Consider the following 19,367-nt stretch of genomic DNA (forward strand, 5'->3'; position numbering starts at 1 on the left):
TGGAAACGAGGATGTTTTATAGGCATATTATCCCCTAGCAGGCATCAAGAAATGCATACGTGCACTCGACGTTTAACAATTCCTTGTCCATGGTTATTAAATGCTGTTAACCTTGTGGGGTCTTAGACCCTGTTAATTAACTTCTTTTTCACCTCCACATTTTCTCCTTGCATAAGTGCGAAAAAAAAACTTTGCGAAAAAAAAAAAAGCCTTTTTTTCCTTCCCTAAGTAATCACAAAAATTTTTCTCTAGCTTTTTCAATTCTTCATCACCTGAAGTCAGCAACAATCAATGTTACGCAAACTGTTTCCGGAAGCTTTTTTCTGTAAAATTAAATCAAGGCCGGCCCCTTCTCTGTTTTCTTTACTATTTATTTAAGAAAATATTCTACATGCTGTCTTGCTTCCAATACTCGTTCCGAAATGTTCAAGCTGCCAAGCACCTAGTTGATTCGAACAATTTTCGAGAATCTATGCAGCATTAATGTTATGTGGCAATGGGCTTCTTATTGTGCTTGTATCTCTCTCTTAATCATAGAGTGGAAGCGTCGTTTACGCAATTCCACATATTTGCCTTTTTGATAGGCCTTGAAGGGGTCACAATCTAACAACCGAGTAAGAGATGAGAGACTTAAATGTTTATGATGTTAGAAGTAATAGTGTGAAATGAAATGTAAACGCTTATCCTTTACCCAAGGAAAAAAAAGCCACAGCGCCGCTGGGATGCCAATGGTTTGAAGCAACTTGTTAATGACTAGTTGATTAGATCATGGACGACAGTGTTTAAGTTAAGCAACGTTGAGAGGGAAGAAAAATACTTGCATGAAGTTGATAGATATATTTCAACGAAATTTTTTATTAAAAATAAATAAAATAAAATTAGAAATTAAAAATTAAAAATTAAAATTAATAGATTAAAAATATTTTATTATATAGATTAACTATACAAAATTTTAAAAATTTTTAATAAATTTTGATATATTTATTAAATAGATATTTTAAATAAAAATATTAATAAAATTTTTACCAATAAATATATATTAAATTTAAATTATAAATAATATTTTTTAAATTTTTATATATTATTAATTTTTACATTTAATTATCAGTTTAAATTTTTTATTAAAATATTTATTTATTTTTAATAAAAAAATTTATAAATATCACTTATTAAACTTTACGTAAGTTTTCTTCTTGGAGTAATAGCGGTTAGGATAAGTATGCATATCCTTTTACACAGGTAGACCCCAGGGAAGGCCTGAAAGCCTATAGCAGAGGGTACTCTGGACAAGTGGATAAGAGTTTCAAACCCAAAGTGAAGGAAGATGCTGATTGGTGATTTTTGGTGGTATTAGCTGAGAGTGACAGAAAAAGGTCTGTCAAAGATGTAAGAGAAAATAATTCCCTGCAAAGTGTTCCTGTAAACAGACAGAGTAATGGTTTTGTGGGATAAAGGAGAGAGAGGGACAGTCGGGGAAATAAGCTAAGGTCCACGTGACGAGAGTAAATGAACCTCAACATGGCATGGCATTATGGCAGGAAGCTGGCTTTTGGACAATTACAATCCACGGATGTCATTGTTGACTGCAGCAGATACCAGGCCCACCAGTTGCCATTATTACCAAAAACTTCTTCGAGAATTCAAGGTGCGTGCATCTAACAGCAAACCAAGGAGCAATACTGCCTGTCTGCCTTTGCCTCCAGGCAACTGCACAGTGGCACATCTAATTCTAATGAATAATGACAATTGCTTTTTACCCACTTTCATACTCTCATCCAATATGTTTTGTGGATGTTGCTTTCTTTATAGTACGATAATTTTGACCATTTACTCATTTCCTTAATGTTGTCTATTAATATAGCAAAAAAAAAGAACTAGATCATGCCCAGAGATGACAGAACTATATCTCATTGTCTGCCCGTAATGTACTTCTCAACCAACTGACGCTCTTTTTTTGTTTTTTCTCCCAGGATAATTTCGAACAGTGCTGATGTCAAAGCCCTTACTGTTGAAAGTCTCGAGCAGACAGAAGCCTTGAAGGCTTAAACAAATGTTCGTTGCCTACTCTAGATGCCAGAGTTCTTATAATATGTTTAGTCAATTTATTCGAAGGGGCTCTAGCTGCCAAAGATTATTCATTGATTGCAAAACGGAAAAGCCTTAAGAATATACATTTCTTTTCCCGTTAACTGCGATATGGGATTCGATTTGAAGTTGTAGACCAAAAAGCTACGTGAAGTTTATGAGAGACATAAAGCTAAATAATAATAGAAACTTGAAAGCAGCTATAGATTTGAATATTTTGTAACGTGGTTGGCTGAAATTTTCACAGTTAGAGACTTGTCATACAACCATTAAGATATATTTAAAAAAATTATATGATAATTGTTTATACCGAGCTGTGATCTTAGAGTATTTTTTAAAAGATAAAAAAAAATGATGGTTAGAGGTATAGATAGGGAGTGTTTTTTATATTTGTACTCTTACCTGTAAATAAGAATTAGTGAGGTCAGAAGAAAAGCAGTAAGAAAAATTAAGAGTAGATTGAACTTTCTTTAATTGTGTCTGGACCTTTATATTTATAGATAAGCGATATGGGATCATTAGGGGACAATAAGGATGTGGTTGAGCTGTTATGGCACTGAGTGTGTCAGATCGATTTGACATGTCAGGTCGGTACAAATATCAAAATTATTTCTGACTATCCGCTGAAGGCTTCTAACGTAGAGAAAGACCATTATACCATTTTGACCACTAAATGCCCACAATATTATGTCCCTTCATCAAATAGTCTGAGTATCAGACTACTAGGTATGTGATCGACACATTCTGTGTAAGGCAGATAGATAAAAAAGATGACATCAAATTTGATTTTTTGTAGCTGACATCATAAATAAGGTCGACATTGGGATACCATTAGTCCTTAAATTGTAGTCAGACCTAATAGGGGTTTATTCTTGCCCTATGTCTTGGGTTGAATGCATAGCTGGCTTGAAGGTCGTCAATGTGTCAATTGTTTAGGATGAACTAAAGTTAGTGTTGGAGTTCGTCTGGTTAACATGGGACTTATGTTTTATTTCAAAAGTTTCAATTCGAGTCTCTACTTTAAACTCTGATGACGAATCGGGTGTCTAGTCTGTCATGAGGATTCATTCGATTTGGTCGATCTAAATTTTTTTATCTCAAAAGCTTTTCAGCCTTAGGGTTGTTCTTTTTATTGCTCATTTTCTTTGTTTTCTTCGATTCGTACTTTCAATTATGTTTTCTAGTTTTAGTTTTAAGGAGGTCGGGAGTTTTAGGGTAAAACCTAAAAGGGTCAGCTCGAGCTAGACGATGTTGACCTAATTTTGTCAATCATCGAAGGTCATGATTATCAAAAGATAACATTCTGATTCAACCCGATGTCTAAAGAAAGGTAGCAATAAAACGAAGACAATGCTTAGGTTAAAGGAGAACAGGTCTTGAGCATAGAGTAATTATGTGCTCAAATATAGTTTAACCTACAAAATCCACCTCTTTTCCTCATTTCTCAAGTCGATCCATCTTCTATGGCTAACCTTCTTTTATCTTCAGTTGTTCCTCTTTCTAGGGTTCAATCTCATCAATTTTTTTCTACTTCTACTTTTTCACTTATAGATACTTTTATTGTCACTTCTATTCCTTTTCAATTAATTCTTATTGAGATTACTTCTTCTCCTGAAGGGTCTCGACCTCGTCCCTCTTCCTTCGAAGTCGTGTTACTTTCAGCCATAGTTTAACCTCAAAATCTTACTCCTGCTCAAGAGTTAGAGTCTTCTGACAGTGAAGATTTTGACAATAAGGATGATTTTAAGAAAGAAATAGAGGAAAAAAGTACTTCAACTGGAGAAAGTGATGGTAATGAAAGAAATCCTATGGAGCAAGATGAGTTGATTAAGGTTCTTATATATACTCTTTATAATGTCAATATAATCTTAAAAGATGTGATGAGAGAACTAAAGGGCAGGGCTAATCTTGAAGACTGTCCTAACATGTGTTTAACTCATCATGTTCGTGCTTTGGCTACAACCTTTCTTTTTCTTAGAGAGAGGAGAGATATAGCATATTGATGTCGAACTCTTCAAATTGAATCACTGATAAACTGTAACCACATCTACTCTATGTATATTGAGATTCATTCATGACTGATCTTAGGTTTCCACTTCATTTTTTGTTTGTTTCAATTTTTAAATCTTACAATTTAATTATCACTCAACTCACTCTTAACTATGTATGGTAGGCTTTATCATTTTTTGTTAACATCTAAATATTCTTTCCACTCTCTTTCTATTTAGAGAATTTTTTTTATTAAAAAATACTTTAGTGATAAAATGTGGTATTACTTAACAACTCGACCTAATAAAAAATTATTCACTGATTGCCCGAGCTTTATAAAAAATTAAAAGCTGCTCTTTCCCTACCTTTAAAACTAAAAAAAAAAAAATGATAGTGAAATAAAAGTCAAGACAGCTGTCAAGGTTGAAGTATGAGATATAATAAATGATCCTGACATTTTTGTGATATAAAAATAGCTCTCTTCATCCTGGATCTATCAGATCAGGATAAAATAATAAAGTATACTAGTAGGGAGAGCTTGTCATTGATGCCCACAAGTTACCTTTCTCGAAGTAATAAATGAGATAAAGTATTAGAATAGGTGTGAGGTAACCTCGAAAGATTTTATTTTAACCTAGTTTTATCTAACTGTTAGTTCGATTTTGAAGAGATGTTCGTCAATGAAAACTTTAACTTTTCCCTGTTTCAGCATGTCCTCAAGCTCAAAAAGGCTCGGATAAAAAAATTCAGCTCAGGATCCCCTCTCATAGAGAAGACAAGGTTATTAACCCTTTAGCTTAGCACTCCTTTATAGTCTAAAAAATGAAGTCCACGACTTATTAGAAGCTCTTTGTAGCATTTATTCCTGCCAAAAAATCAAAAATCGAGGTCTCTTCTTTCATCTTAGAGAATTTGAAGCAAAGGTGCTAAGGTCAAGCTCAGAAAGAAATTACACAAGGTTGGAATATACACCCATTGATAACCTCACCGAGAACTTCAATATAGTAAGAAAGTTCTGTAAGGTTGCGATCCCTTCTCTTGGTAAGTACTACTTGACTTCAACTTAATTTTTTTATTATTTTTCATTTTACTTAAGTCTGAGTTCATCTTATACAGTCTAATAGAAGCTCTCACCTTAGTCTTTAGACAACATCAGCCAAGCCTTCCACCACACCTACCTTTTTATAGTCCACTTGTTCAAGGCCGAGAAAGATGTGACTATCTTAGCTGAAGATCACAAGAAGAGTTCGAACACTTTGGGTAATGTTAGTTCTAATCTTAATTCATCATATAAGAAAAGAGGCTAAGCAGAAGAAGATGAATGACAAACTGATAATAAAGTTAGAGGCTGTCCTGATTGAGAAAGTCTCGACTGATTCTATGAAAGAATAGGTAGAGCTCAAGCTTAATGATTCTCATGCCAAGATAGCAAGGTTGAGGTTTGAGTTGGAGGCCAAAGAGAATGAGAATAAAAATTTAAAAAAAAAAAAGTTGTTGAGGATTTTAAGGCTTTTAACAAATTTCTTCAACTCTAAGTGGAATTTTTCAGGGTCAACGTGCTCGGTGCCTTTGATTTGGCCAAAGATAAGGTATAATTCAAATTTATCAACCTTAAGCTCGATCTTTCTGATATTAATATCAATAATATTAGATCAAAGCCTCATTTATGTCAATCTAAAAAGGAAAAAGAGGAAGAAAATGATGATGAGGCTGAACTTGAGGCAGCTTTAGAGGCCAAGCATAATGTGAATGATACGAGGTAAGCTGAGGTCATTATTGCTACTTTAGCTAATGAGGGTGTTGTTGTTGCTGATGTTGCTGACATAATTTTTTTTTAACATTTATAAATTTTTTATTTTAGAAATGCTAATGTATAAGGTCAATTTTTGTAGTGACCTCAAATAAGAATGATCTATTAATGATTTTATATCATCATATTCATAGGGAATCAAATATATGCTCTGTTTATTTTGTCAAAGTTTCAGTTCGATTCTATTATTATAGTTTTTTCTTTATTCGCACATGTTTAAGCTCGATTAATTACAATAACACAACTTCTATGGATTTATAGTAACAAATTCAAGCCTGGATAAGTGGGCTAAGGATTTACCTAGTCGCTTAGGAGTATCTCGAATTAAATTAACTTGAGAAACCATCTAAGTTCTAAGTTGAATTTTGTTATATCAATTAGGGTATGAGCTCAATGTGAACGTAAGCATCAATGGGTGAATGTAATTTGATTTCTATAGTCAAGTACAAAATACAAGTGTAAGCTTGGTTTAGTCCAAGCTATTGGTAATAAACTTTTAAGTTATTCATATTCCATATCTTTACGATAGTATTACCATTCATATCTTGTAGCTTGTAGGTTGCATTATGGATGATCTCTTTAACTACATATGGTCATTCTCAGGTTGAGGCTAATTTACCATCTCAGTCATATACTCTTAAAGCTTTAATTTTTTTAAACATCAGGTCATATTTTTTGATGTGCTTATGTCAAACTTTTTTGTTATAATAGCTAAACACCTTTTACTGATAAGCTGTTATCTGTATTAAGACTATATCTCTCTATTCTTTGATGAAGTATAAGTTGGCCCTAAGTGCTTCTTCATTTCTTTCTTCTAACCTTAATTCAACCTTTAAGCTCAAAAAATCGATCTCAACAGGTACCATGACCTCTGTTTCAAATATCAAGTGAAATGGGATTTCGTTCATTGGTACCTTAGTCATCGTCAATTTTTTAAAAGGGATTATTAAAGGTATTTTATGTAAAAAAAAGCTTTCAATAATCTCTTTTATTTTATATGAGAAGATTATTGAAAGTATTTTTGACCAAAAAATACCTTTAATAATCTCCTTTAATTTTTTGGAAGAGATTATTGATGGTATTTTTTTTGCCAAAAATACCTTCAATAATCTCATGTAATTTTTTTAGAGGAAACTATTGAAGGTATTTTCTGTAAAAAATACATTTAATAATCCCTTTCAATTTTTTATAAGGGATTATTAAAAAATACCTTAAATAATCTGCTTATAAAAAATATAGGCGATTACTGAAGGCATTTTCTACTAGAAACGCCTTTAATAATTTCGCTCTCTATTCTTTGATGAAGTATAAGTTGGCCCTAAGTGCTTCTTCATTTCTTTCTTCTAACCTTAATTCAACCTTTAAGCTCAAAAAATCGATCTCAACAGGTACCATGACCTCTGTTTCAAATATCAAGTGAAATGGGATTTCGTTCATTGGTACCTTAGTCATCGTCAATTTTTTAAAAGGGATTATTAAAGGTATTTTATGTAAAAAACACTTTCAATAATTTCTTTCATTTTGTATGAGAAGATTATTGAAAGGATTTTTAACCAAAAAATACCTTTAATAATCCCCTTTAATTTTTTGGAAGAGATTATTGATGGTGTTTTTTTTGTCAAAAATACCTTCAATAATCTCATGTAATTTTTTTAGAGGAGATTATTGAAGGTATTTTCTGTAAAAAATACATTTAATAATCTCTTTCAATTTTTTATAAGGGATTATTAAAAAATACCTTAAATAATCTGCTCATAAAAAATATTGGCGATTACTGAAGGTATTTTCTACTAGAAACGCCTTTAATAATTTCGCTAAAAAATTGTAAAGGATTATTAAAAGCGTTTTTGACCTATTAAAGATGTTTTTTATCAAAAATACCTTCAATAAATTTTTTTGTTAATAAATTTATCAAAAATAGAGTAGTGCTATCGGTTAGAGCATATGATTGTTAATCATAAGGTTGTAGGTTCAATCTTTTTTTTCAATATTTTTTAGGTTTTTTGAAGGATTATTAAAGGTGTTTCTAGAAAAAAAATACCTTTAATAATCCTTTGAAAAATTTAAAAAGTGCTGAAGGAAGGGATCAAACCTATGACCTTATAATTAATAATCATATACTCTAACCATCAATGTTACTTCAATTTTCATAAATTCATTGACAAGGAGATTTATTGAAGGCATTTTTTATAAAAAAAAATGCCTTCAATAATCCTTTACAATTTTTTTAGGAGAATTATTGAAGGTATTTTTGACAAAAAATACTTTTAATAATTACTCTTTTTTATGAGTAGATTATTCGAGGTATTTTTTGCCTGAAACGCCTTCAATAATCACTCCAATTTTAGCAGATAGGATTATCAAGGCATTTTAGTTGATAAACACTGTTAATTTTTATCTTTAATGGTGTTTATAAGTATAAACGTCGTTATTTGAATATTTAGTGGCTTTTGGATAATAAACGCTTAAAGTTTTGTAAAAACACAAAAGCTAGCGATGTTTGTAAGTAAAAGGCCACTACAAAATTGTTGCTAATACGCCATTTTTCTGTAGTGTTACCAATCTTAAATCAGTTATTAATGCCTCATATTTCACCTTATTGTTAGATATTCTAAACTTAAATCTCAAAGCGTATGGATATTGTAGTCCTCCTAGGCTGATTAAAATGAAACTAGTTCTTCCATCGTTGTTCGTGACTGATCTATCAACGAAAAGCTTTCAACTTTAAAAGTTTGAGGTTTTCTTATTTTTTTTTGAATTATTTTTCAATGTTGACCGATGTGAGCTCTATAACAAAGTTCACTAGCATATAAGATTTTAAAATTGACCTGGGTAGTTTGTTCAGGTCGAACTCACTAAACTCTACTGTCCACTTGATTAACCACCCTAACATTTTTATTTTTTATAAGACTTACTCAGTGGTTAATCGGTCAATACATTGATCACATGGGCTTGAAAATATGGCCTGAGTTTTTTGGCCAAACTACATAAGCTAATTTTTTTATACCACTATAGTTAATTTCTGACCCTGTTAATACTTTACTCATAAAATAGACCTATCTTTACTTTCTCTTTTCATCCAGGACCTAGACTAAGCTGATTGCCTGGTCTGTGATAACCATGTATAAGTATAAGATTTTATCAGGTTTTAGCTTAGATTGGATAGGTGAAGAGAAAAAAAACTCTTTGAGCTCTTCAAAGATTTTTTGGCACTAAAAGGTCTACTTGAAGTCAAAAATATTTTTGAAAATTTTGAAGAATGGTAACTATCATTCTGTTGACTTAGATATGAATCAACTTAGGGTGGTTATTTTTCAATTAGTCTATGTACTTTTTTTACCGAGATCGATGCTTTCTTGTTTATGATTACCTGAACCTTTTTTGGGTTCACTTTTATCTTTTTCTTATTAATCATGTAATCAAAAAACTTATTTGACGTGACCTCAAAAGCATATTTGCTCAGGTTAAGCCTCATATTATACTTTTTTATATATTAAAGGTCTCTTTAAAATCTTTCAAGTGCTCGATCATTTTTTTACTTTTGACTATCATGTCGTTCACATATATTTCCATATTGTAGTCGATCTAGTTTTTAAACACCTTGTTGACTATCTTTTGACAGGTCATTTTTGCATTTTTAATCCAAAATACATCATTTTGTAATAGTAAAAGCTTTTCTTGGTAATAAAAATTATATTTTTCTCGTCGTCTTTTAGCATTTTGATTTGATTGTGACTAGAATAGACATTCATAAAGCTAAGAAGACCATATTTGGCATTATCATCCACTGACAAATCTATGCTAAAAAGAGAAAAGCTATCTTTTGGGTATGTTTTGTTTAAGTCAGTAAAGTCAACACATATTCTTCATTTTTTACTATGCTTTTTGATCATGACCACATTAGCTATCCATTTGCGGTAATAGACCTTTCTGATAAAACCTACTTATAATAATCTATCAGCCTCTTTTTCAATAGCCTTTTATCTTTTTAAGGTAAATGTTATCTTTTTTTGTCAAACTAGTTTTACCTTAAAATTAGTGTGCAACCTATGAACTGTCACATCGGTATCAATTTCAAACATATTGAATAATGTTCAGGCAAATAGGACGTCATTATTTCTCAAAAATTGAATTAATTGATCACTATGTTAAAGTTTAGTTCCAATTTGCATTTGTTTTTCAAGGACGTTATCCCAAACTGGTATAGCTATGAGATTATCGATTGACTCAAATTATTTTGTCTAAGTCTGATCTTTGGTCAATTATCTTTTTTTGTTCGGTTAGGTCAGAACCATTTCTTACAAAGATAGATCTTGACTTTATGATTAATATATTATTAGTGACATGCTAAAATGCATGGCTGAATTAATACATATTTTTTTATTTTAAACTATATTTTGATCAACATATTAGGTCGATCTAAATGACAGATAATTATTTACACCGATTTAAGAGCTCGATTATCTTTAGAGCCATTCAAAAATTTTAAAAATAGAACAAAAGATGTCTTTTTGTTGGAGCTTAAAAGCTTAGAGTTGCTTAAGAGTACGCTTCTATCAGGTCGATCTTATATTGTATGTTTTTGCTCATGGTTTCTTACTTTTTCTCTATTTTGACTGTTTATCCTTCTTTAATGCTATCGATTTTGATCAAACTACTAGTTTTCTTCTAGTCCTTCATTTCATTATTGTGACATAACACTATCACGCCATGGACTGGTCTCTCTTAACCTCTTTAAACTAGTTAGGTGTTGAAAATTTTACTTTTAGATAAGGAGTTGAGCCTATGAGCTACATAACAGATTGGCTAGATTAGCCTAATATCATATTGTAGGCAAATAAAATGTCCATAACCATAAATTCTATGATCAAGGTGATAGTCTTCGATTTTATCCCTAAATAGATCAGTAGCTTAATTGTTCTTTTTATCAGTATCTACTCATTCTTAAATTCAATTAGTGTTGTACTAATCAGTTATAGCTGGTCTTCATTAATTTTTATATTTTTTATGGTGCCATAATACATGACGTTAGTTGAACTACTATTATCGAACAAGATTCTCTTGACTACATAATTGTATACTATAATTGTGATTACTATAGCATCATTTTTTGGGTGTTGGATTACTTTTAAATTTTTCAAATTGAATGAGATCAATTCATTTTTTTTAGTCTTTTTTTGTCAAGATGCCTATGACCATGATCATGTCTGGATTGAACTTTCTTTTGGCCAAGGTTGAGTTACCTCCAATGATCATATTAATCACTCCACGATCAGCCTGTTGTTATCTATTCAAGCTTTTCTCATATCGGCTTATCTTTTTAAACTTTTTTTTTCATCTTCTGGTTTTTTTTTTACCTCGAATGTGCTATCTTTAATCTTGTTTGTGGTCCATTTTGGGTTGATTTTATTTTCACTGCTCTACAAACCTCTTCAACTAACCTTTTATTAATCATTATTAAAGCTTCGATCTTATTTTTTAGGTTGTTATAATCTTTAGTATTGTGGCCTATGTCCCTATGAAAGGTATATTTTTTAGTTGAATCCCTTCTTGTGTTCTATCTTAGTGGTTTTGACCATCTAAGGTCAAGATTTTTCTCAATTTACATCAAAATTTTCTCTCAAAAGGTATTTAGTGTGGTGTAGTTCTTTTCTCCACTAGTGTTTTTAGCCCTATGTCGTTTTTCTTTTGAGAAATGATCATAAAAATCCTTACCTTTTTTACGATCAATAAAGAAATATGAGTCTCTCTTACCTTGCTTGTTTCTCATTGTAACTTCGGTATTTATATATTTTTCAACTACAAGTAAGACATCAGCTAGAGTTTTAGGTAGTTCTAGTGACAATGTCAACTTTATGAGATATACTCTGTTATTGAGTCTATTTATTAGGGTGACTATAGTGGTCGTTTGCTTTGGGTTTGTAACCTGCAGAGCTTTCGCGTTAAAATGCATGACATAGCTCTTTAAAGATTCATTGTGACCTTGGTGGATCGACAACAAACTCAAAGTTATTTTCTTCATCTTACGACTACTTACAAATTGAGATAAAAAAAGTGACTGAACTCTTTGAACATAATAATTAACCTCAGTTCTAGGCTATTGTACCAGGATCAAGTTGATCTCTTTAGAGTAGTAGTAAGGCCTTTACACATCAAAGCCTCGTTTGTATCTTACATCATCATGTTAGTCCTATAAATTTTTAAATGATCAAAGGGGTCAAAAGTACAGTCATAGGTTTCTAAGGTCGACATTTTAAATATTTGAGAGGTATGATGATTCCATCGATCTCTTTGGTAAGGGGTGAAGTCTTAAAAAATTTAAGCTCATCATCAAATAATACTACTTTTATTTTCATATTTTTCTCTATAGCCTATATCTAAGCTTTCAGGTCCTTATTTGGTTGGGGTTTGATGTTTTTCTGTTTGAATTTTTAGGTCATAGCATGTATTAAATTGTGACTGAAGTAGTGGCAGATTGGGGTATTATGCTCATTTTCTTTGGAGGTCGATGAGGCTTCTATCTCTTTATAACTTGGTTATCTTACTACGGCTCTTCAGCCAAAGGTGATTAGGTCAAACACTTTCGAAACTTGTGGTGGAGTTATGGTTTACAGCATCTGTGTTAGGGCCTATATTTGCTTGGTCAAAGCTAGAAATTGTTTGATGGTTAGACCAGTTTGTGGTGGGGCAAGTTGGTCCAAGTGTTGGTTATTATGCATTTTCGTTTCGACTGAGATGACGGCCTCTTATTCCTATAAAGTTCTTTTTCTAGGTGGCATTGTTTCACTCTCAGCTAGTGAGTGGATAAGGTCCCTATCTGGCACACCAAATGTTTGTGCTGAGCTCCGATCTCAAAATATTCTTGAAATTCAAGACGGAAGAGAAAGACTGTTAGAGGTAAAGGCAGAAAGTGTTCTCTGCGTTTGCATTCTGACGTGTAAATCAAAATAAGTGAGGTCGGAATAGGGGTAGTAAGGAGAATTTGGAGTAAATTGAACTTGCCTTAATGGTGCCTAGACCTTCGTATTTATAGATAAGCAATAAGGGACCATTAATGGATAATAATGATGTGGCTGAGCTGATGTGGCATTAAGTATATCAGACCAACTTGACATGTCAAGTTGACAGTAATATTAGAATTATCCATGATTGTCTATTGAAGGCTTTTAACGTAGAAAAAGATTATTATACTTTTTTTACCACTAAATATCCCCACAATAATCTTTTAACTTTAAGTGCGACGTTTAAAAAATTTATGATGTATGATATAAATTTTTTTTTCAATTAAAAATGTTCATTAATGACTAAAAATGTTTTTCTAACACTCACCGGATAACTTTTTGGGCTTTAGGAATTGGGAAAATGTTCATGAGGACATTAAGAAAAAGTTTGAACTCAACAAATAAAAAATAGTCGCAAGAAAAATTATCTCATCAACATTAAGTAGAGTTTAAAATTTTCCATATTAGAAAATTGCATTAGTCATTATTATGTTATATTTTAAAAATAATAAATTCATAAAAAAAAAGAGGTATGTGATAATATTCTAACAAGTTTTGATTTCGTATATTTAATTTTGTATGAGTTATCACAAAATTCAAAATAAATTTAAAATCACAAAATAAATTCATTAAAAAAATAAATATCTAACATCTAACTAGAATGAAAGTTGTCTATATGATTTATATAATAACATATTTGAAAATTTTTTGAGGTGAAAAGAGATATTTTAGGTTTTTGTTTACATGACTTAGGATGATGATGTATGTAATTAAAAAATGTTGAGATGAAAGGGATACTTAGGTATTGCAATTTAAATTTAGAAACCATAGTTAAGCTTGTATGTTCTTTTTCTCATGATTATTAGTTATATATATTTTCATTTGATAGGTTAATTTAATTTTTTATAGTTTAATTTATTTAAGATATTTGTTTGAATATTTTTATATTGATTTTATATGAAATAATTTAAATATAAGATCATTATAATTATATATTATATATGTTTGTCATTTTTATTTGAAAGATTTTGATATTTTAATATAAGATCATTATAATTATATATTATATATGCTTGTCATTTTTATTTGAAAGATTTTGATAGTTTTTCTTTAAATCTTAACATTATTAATTATATTTAATTGATATTTATTTATACTCAAATCATAGTAATAATTAAAAAATATTAAATCCACAGTGAAAGATTACCCTCGTACTAATGTAATATAAATAAAATTATAAATTATAAATATTAAAATTTAAAAATAATTAAATAAATCAAGTGTATCCAATGTTGAGTACGTTCTCGAATCGAGAAAACCGTAAATAAAAGTAAAAAGAGAATCAATTAACGGGTCGTAGAGAGATTGCTGGCCAGATCTCCTTTAAATCAACCGAAATGCGAAGACCATGGGCCGAGATAAGCCAATTTAGGTGGTTGGCCCAGAAACCCTGGGCATTCAAACCCAACCTAAGAAATCTCACTTACCAAACTTACACTTTAGGAATTTGGATCTTCCAATTACCAAACACACGCAAAACACAACAACATTATCATCCAAACTGCCATTGCTCATTTCTTTTCTTGCGCACCAGATCTTATCTCTCTCTCTCTCTCTCTCTCTTTTTGAAAGAATCTTATCTATCTCTTTTACTAAGCAAACGCTCCACACATATTTCCACATGGGGGAATGTCGGGTATGTTATTTGGGCTTGAAACTAGGCCTATTTTTGGTGTTTGTTTGGGGCTCTCTTTGCTTTTTGGGCTCTCCTTCACTTTTGGTTGATTGGGTCTAATGGTAATTTTCTCTCACTTTTATTCTCAACGATGACGCACATCGCCATAGTCCTACTCACAGGAAAATATCAAGTGTGGAGGGAAAAACAGAAGAGTGGCCGCGCAATTGATCATGGAAGAGCTTAAGCTATTTGATCATTGAACGATTATCGGCTACAATTTCCAAACGAAAACCATCAATGGGGGCAACATTATCGTCAATGGAGGCGTGAGGTCATGGAGAGTGGCTTTTATCACTCTGAGAGACAAAAGCCTAACGAGCCCTCCTTCCATCCCTCAACTTGTCCAATCACTAATCTTCTCTCACTCTCACTCTTCTTTCATCTCTGCCGCCCCCGACTCCCTTCGTACGAGGAATCTTTTTTCTTTCAAGAATTCCACTTATTTTTACTTTTCCTTTTCACTTGATGCTAAAGCTTTCCAAATTTTATTTTCAGGTGACTTCCGATCTATTATTGCTTATTCATCTTGTTGCCAATGCCTCCCAGTTTCAACAAGATTTGATCCCCACCTTTTCCAACACCTGCCACTTGGTATTTCAATTTCAATTACTCTTGCTCTTCCTTTATTTATTTGTTTGTTATATAGTTACTGATTGTTTCCTTGTTTACCTAGATCCATGATGTCAGTCGTCGAGTTTCTCTCGATATGAATTCCTCATTGTGGACTCTGCTTCTCGACTCGTTTGGCAAAACGACGGATTTTTTTCTTCACAAAGCAATCTCTAATGCTGCTTTGTATAAACCAGTTTTGCAATGCTTAGAAACTCTCAGGTTTACTCAAATTTTCATGCTTTTATATTCCCTTTTTCAATTTTTTTTTCATGCTTGCCCAAAATGATAAGTTTTTGGTCCCCAGATATCTTGTCTGTGAAAATCAACGAAAATGCTCTCTGTCGGATGATATTCAGTTGGTCAATTTTCTTATCCATGTCAATGCACGTTCCCACTTGGATTTGATCTCCTTGTATCGTCCAAGTGGCTATCAAAAGAGTGCTGTTGAAATGGGAAAGAAATTACCCCGATATGGTAGTGTATGGGAAGTTCAAACTGTTGCCTTTACTATTCTTGGTGAAGTATATTCAAGGACTGGTTCTTCTTTTCCGGTTGATATGTGGCAATCAACTATTCAGGTAAGTTCTGTACTTGGCTTTGATGGCATCTGTAAACGAGTCACTAAGATTGAGTTTTCTGAATTAGGTTCTTAGGAAGGTGATGGACTTATTAGCATCCAAGAATTTGGTTGTTGAAGACATTGTCATGTTGAGTTATGACTCTTCCCTCCCATGCCTCCCTTATCCGTGAAGAGAAATTGAGAAAATAAAGACAGATATTGCTCTTTCAAGTATTCATAAACAATTTTTCTTGTTGCGTACACGTTTTATGCATCTCTTTTCCATTGCCTTCATTTGGTTCTTATGGATCGTAAAGGTTCTATTTCTGAAAGTGGAAGTAAATCATTACAACTTAGGGCTATAATGTTAATTCATAATTATTAAATTATTTTTTGTCTTTGCTACTTAATGAATGTAAAATGTACATGCAGGTGGCTAGTTTTGTGGCATACTTGCGAATGTTTTTTGTTTATGGCCTTACTAGCCAACCCCAACTCGTGTGCTGCTATTGGTTGCAAGGAGAAAGAACCTGGTTCACTGAGTCTTAAGTTGACTTCAGAAGAGCCTAAAAGAACAAATAATACTTTGTATAGGCCTCCACACTTGTGCAAAAAGGATGGTATAACTATAAGGTGGGCTAAAGCTCAGGATCCTCAGAGTTCTTCTGATTATGATTCTTCTATTGTTGATATTACATTGTCAGATTCTGATTACAGTGACAATGATGGATCACTTAAAGATATTAATAGTTCTCGATGCTCAAAGGTTAGAATATCTGCCATTGTTTGTGTACAGGTAAGTTTATGACATCAATCTTTCTTACATGTGGCTCACTTTTGATTTTTAGGTTTTTCAAGGTTTCTGCAGCTATAATAGCCTAGTTCAAGGTGATTTTTGAGTATTCCATATTAAATGTGGAAAAACTTTGAAAGTTGCAAATCTTGTTTTTGATCTAGGAATTGGTGGGAATATGCTCATCATAATGAGGATGATACCTAAACCTAGGTTGTACATTATACTCGAGTCTTCTCGAAATTGTTAAATTCACTGATTAGTCATATGAATTGACATTAGGAATGACTATGAATTCTAAACTGATATGGCATGAAGGGATCCTTTTTTTGGATAGCTTGTTTTCTTTGTTTGATTTGATATTCTGTGCATTTAGGATTTCTTATATCAGAATATAATTAGGTTTGAAGTCAACTTAAATTGTTTTATACAGTCAGTTGCATCACATGATTTTGAAAAATAAATAAAATGCTATTTTATGCTTCCTAAATCTTTTATCAGTACATTTTTAAGTCCTTCCTCAGCATTTACAGGATTTCTTATATCAGAATAGAATTAGGCTTGCTGCGTGACATTTCCTGGCTTCATTTTGTTCATTAATGGGAAATGTAGTAGTGAATGATAATTGACACTGAATTCTAATTGAGGCTTCTTTGGTTGTGTTTGTTCCTGATGAAGGATCTTTGTCAAGCTGACCTCAAATCCTTTACATCTCAATGGACAATGCTTTTGCCTACCAATGATGTACTACAACCAAGGTAATGTGATCCATATTTTTCATATTGAGCTAATTTGTCCTTGGATTCTCTTTTTTTCTTCCTTTTGTTTTCTGGTAGCAAGTTGTCTTTGCTTTACATTTATTTCACATAGCTGACTGCAGGAAATTTGAAGGCACTCTGATGGCATCCTTACTATTTGATCCTTACTTAAAGGTACAGTTTCTATTGTTTGTAAGTTTTTTTCTTTTAAAATCTGTTTTTTTTTTTGCCAATTATTTAACATCTAGGCCTCATACTTAATTTAGTTGACAATCATTGGATTATGATGTGTTCATTGATATTTATTGCTTTACATCAGCTAGTTGGAAGATGTTTTCCTTAACCTCACTGGTGTTTCTTACTTACATGTGCAATTTTGTGATGCCTAGGCACAGATGGCATCGGCCTCAGCTCTCGCTGTCATGATGGATGGGTCTACTACTGTTTTTCTTCAGGTAGTGGAATACAAAGAATATACTGAATGCGGATCTTTTACGGCACTTTCTAGTTCTCTTGGCCAGATACTAATGCAACTGCATACTGGTACTTGAAATAATTGTGCTGTGCAGTATGACTGGTATTTTTGCAGACCGTGCTTGCTTTTGGTACTTTCTATTTGTGTTTCTTGCCATTTTTTAATCTATAGTTTTATCTTTATCTGTCTCCTTTGTGATGTAGGTATTTTATACTTAATTCAACACGAAACTAATAGTCGGTTGCTGTTGTTGGTATTCAAGATTTTTATGCTTTTGATATCATGCACACCGTATGAGTCTTCCTTCTCATACCTTCTCATGGTTGTTAAAATACTTTTTCTGCTTTCTTTTTTAGCTGGCAATTTGTTCCTTCACAGTTAATGCTTTCTATTGCATTTATATTCTTATGATGCTGAACCTTGTTGTCAGACTCAAATTCTCTATCCGATATTAGAACACTGATCTGTATAATCTTGTTGGTGGCAAAATAGAGAGAAAGGTGGTATTTCAGAATAAAAGAACCTTGGGAACATTGTTGGCTAGGTGGTTTATACCTAGGTAGAAAAAAGAAAAAGAAAGATAGTGAAGAGATATTATAAAAAGATGGGGTTATTTCAAAGTCAGTTTTGTAACTTTTGAGTGGCCTTATATCATCCCCTCCTCATCTCTCTCTTTTCCTTTTCTGCTAATCATGTTTTGTACACTCTCAATATCATGATATTCTGGTCAGTCTTGGATACTGATAGATTATGCTTTCACATTGTGCATGCAAAATGATGTACACATATATGCTCTTTTGTAATCCAGTTTAGTACAGGTTTACAATTCACTAAACTGATAAGAACAAACAAGATACTTCAATCAATTCTATTTTCAGGGGTTCACTTAGATTTTATGAAGGATTTGATTCACAAAAATATTTTAATGGTGAATAAGAATCTGAGTTTCAATCTATAAGGAAAATCCAGTGTGGTTCTTATTGGATGCTTTAGATGCTTGAATAGGGACTTATTTGCTCCTTTATTAAGTTCATGTGTTGCCTCCTTTCATCTTTTGAGAAAAGCTTTGCATATGTTTTTTTTTTTTTTTTTTTTGGATTTATTGCATTTTGTTTCTTATAATTTTACAGATATTCATGAATGCCAGGAGAATTGTTGCCCACAGTAATTTTGTCGTTACAAGCAAGGATTGAAGCAGGTTTTCCATTCAAAAGTGATCAGACAGGTCTACAGGTTAGGGTTTTTGTAAATTGTTTTTATTATTTTTTGCTTCCCTCTTCATCAGGCCCAGCTCTTACAATGGTGTGAATAGGCAGCATTTTCAGGAATTTTTGGTTATCTTACTTCTTTTGTTAGGTTGCTGCTATTAGTTGTTTGACGGCTGCTTTATCAGTTTCACCTTCAATCCAAGTCAAAGAAATGATCTTAGAGGAAGCGTTGACAGGTTACTCACTTTTCATTGTGTAATAGTTATAAACCTTGTATGAATTTTTACTTAATTGTTATTATTGGCAAAATTATTTTTTCTTTTTGGGTAGGCTTTACCT

The 19,367-nt window shown here is 32.1% G+C and overlaps 1 pseudogene across 1 annotated transcript in view; it reads left to right on the plus strand.

Annotated features, from left to right (window-relative positions):
• Positions 1 to 14,462: 14,462 nt before the first annotated feature.
• The window catches only part of LOC111308416 (uncharacterized), a 28,665-nt pseudogene continuing 23,760 nt past the window's right edge, over positions 14,463 to 19,367 (plus strand). Inside the window, exons 1-12 of the transcript XR_016344881.1 lie at positions 14,463 to 15,028; positions 15,119 to 15,214; positions 15,297 to 15,454; positions 15,540 to 15,813; positions 16,227 to 16,427; positions 16,512 to 16,590; positions 17,266 to 17,345; positions 17,468 to 17,519; positions 17,735 to 17,888; positions 18,024 to 18,111; positions 18,951 to 19,053; positions 19,177 to 19,264. The product of XR_016344881.1 is annotated as an uncharacterized LOC111308416 (transcript). The remainder of the gene's footprint in view (positions 15,029 to 15,118; positions 15,215 to 15,296; positions 15,455 to 15,539; positions 15,814 to 16,226; positions 16,428 to 16,511; positions 16,591 to 17,265; positions 17,346 to 17,467; positions 17,520 to 17,734; positions 17,889 to 18,023; positions 18,112 to 18,950; positions 19,054 to 19,176; positions 19,265 to 19,367) is intronic.

The sequence above is a fragment of the Durio zibethinus genome, chromosome 9 (genome assembly GCF_047325235.1).
Source record: "Durio zibethinus cultivar Kanyao isolate XHJ-2024 chromosome 9, ASM4732523v1, whole genome shotgun sequence".
NCBI classification, from domain to species: Eukaryota; Viridiplantae; Streptophyta; class Magnoliopsida; order Malvales; family Malvaceae; genus Durio; species Durio zibethinus.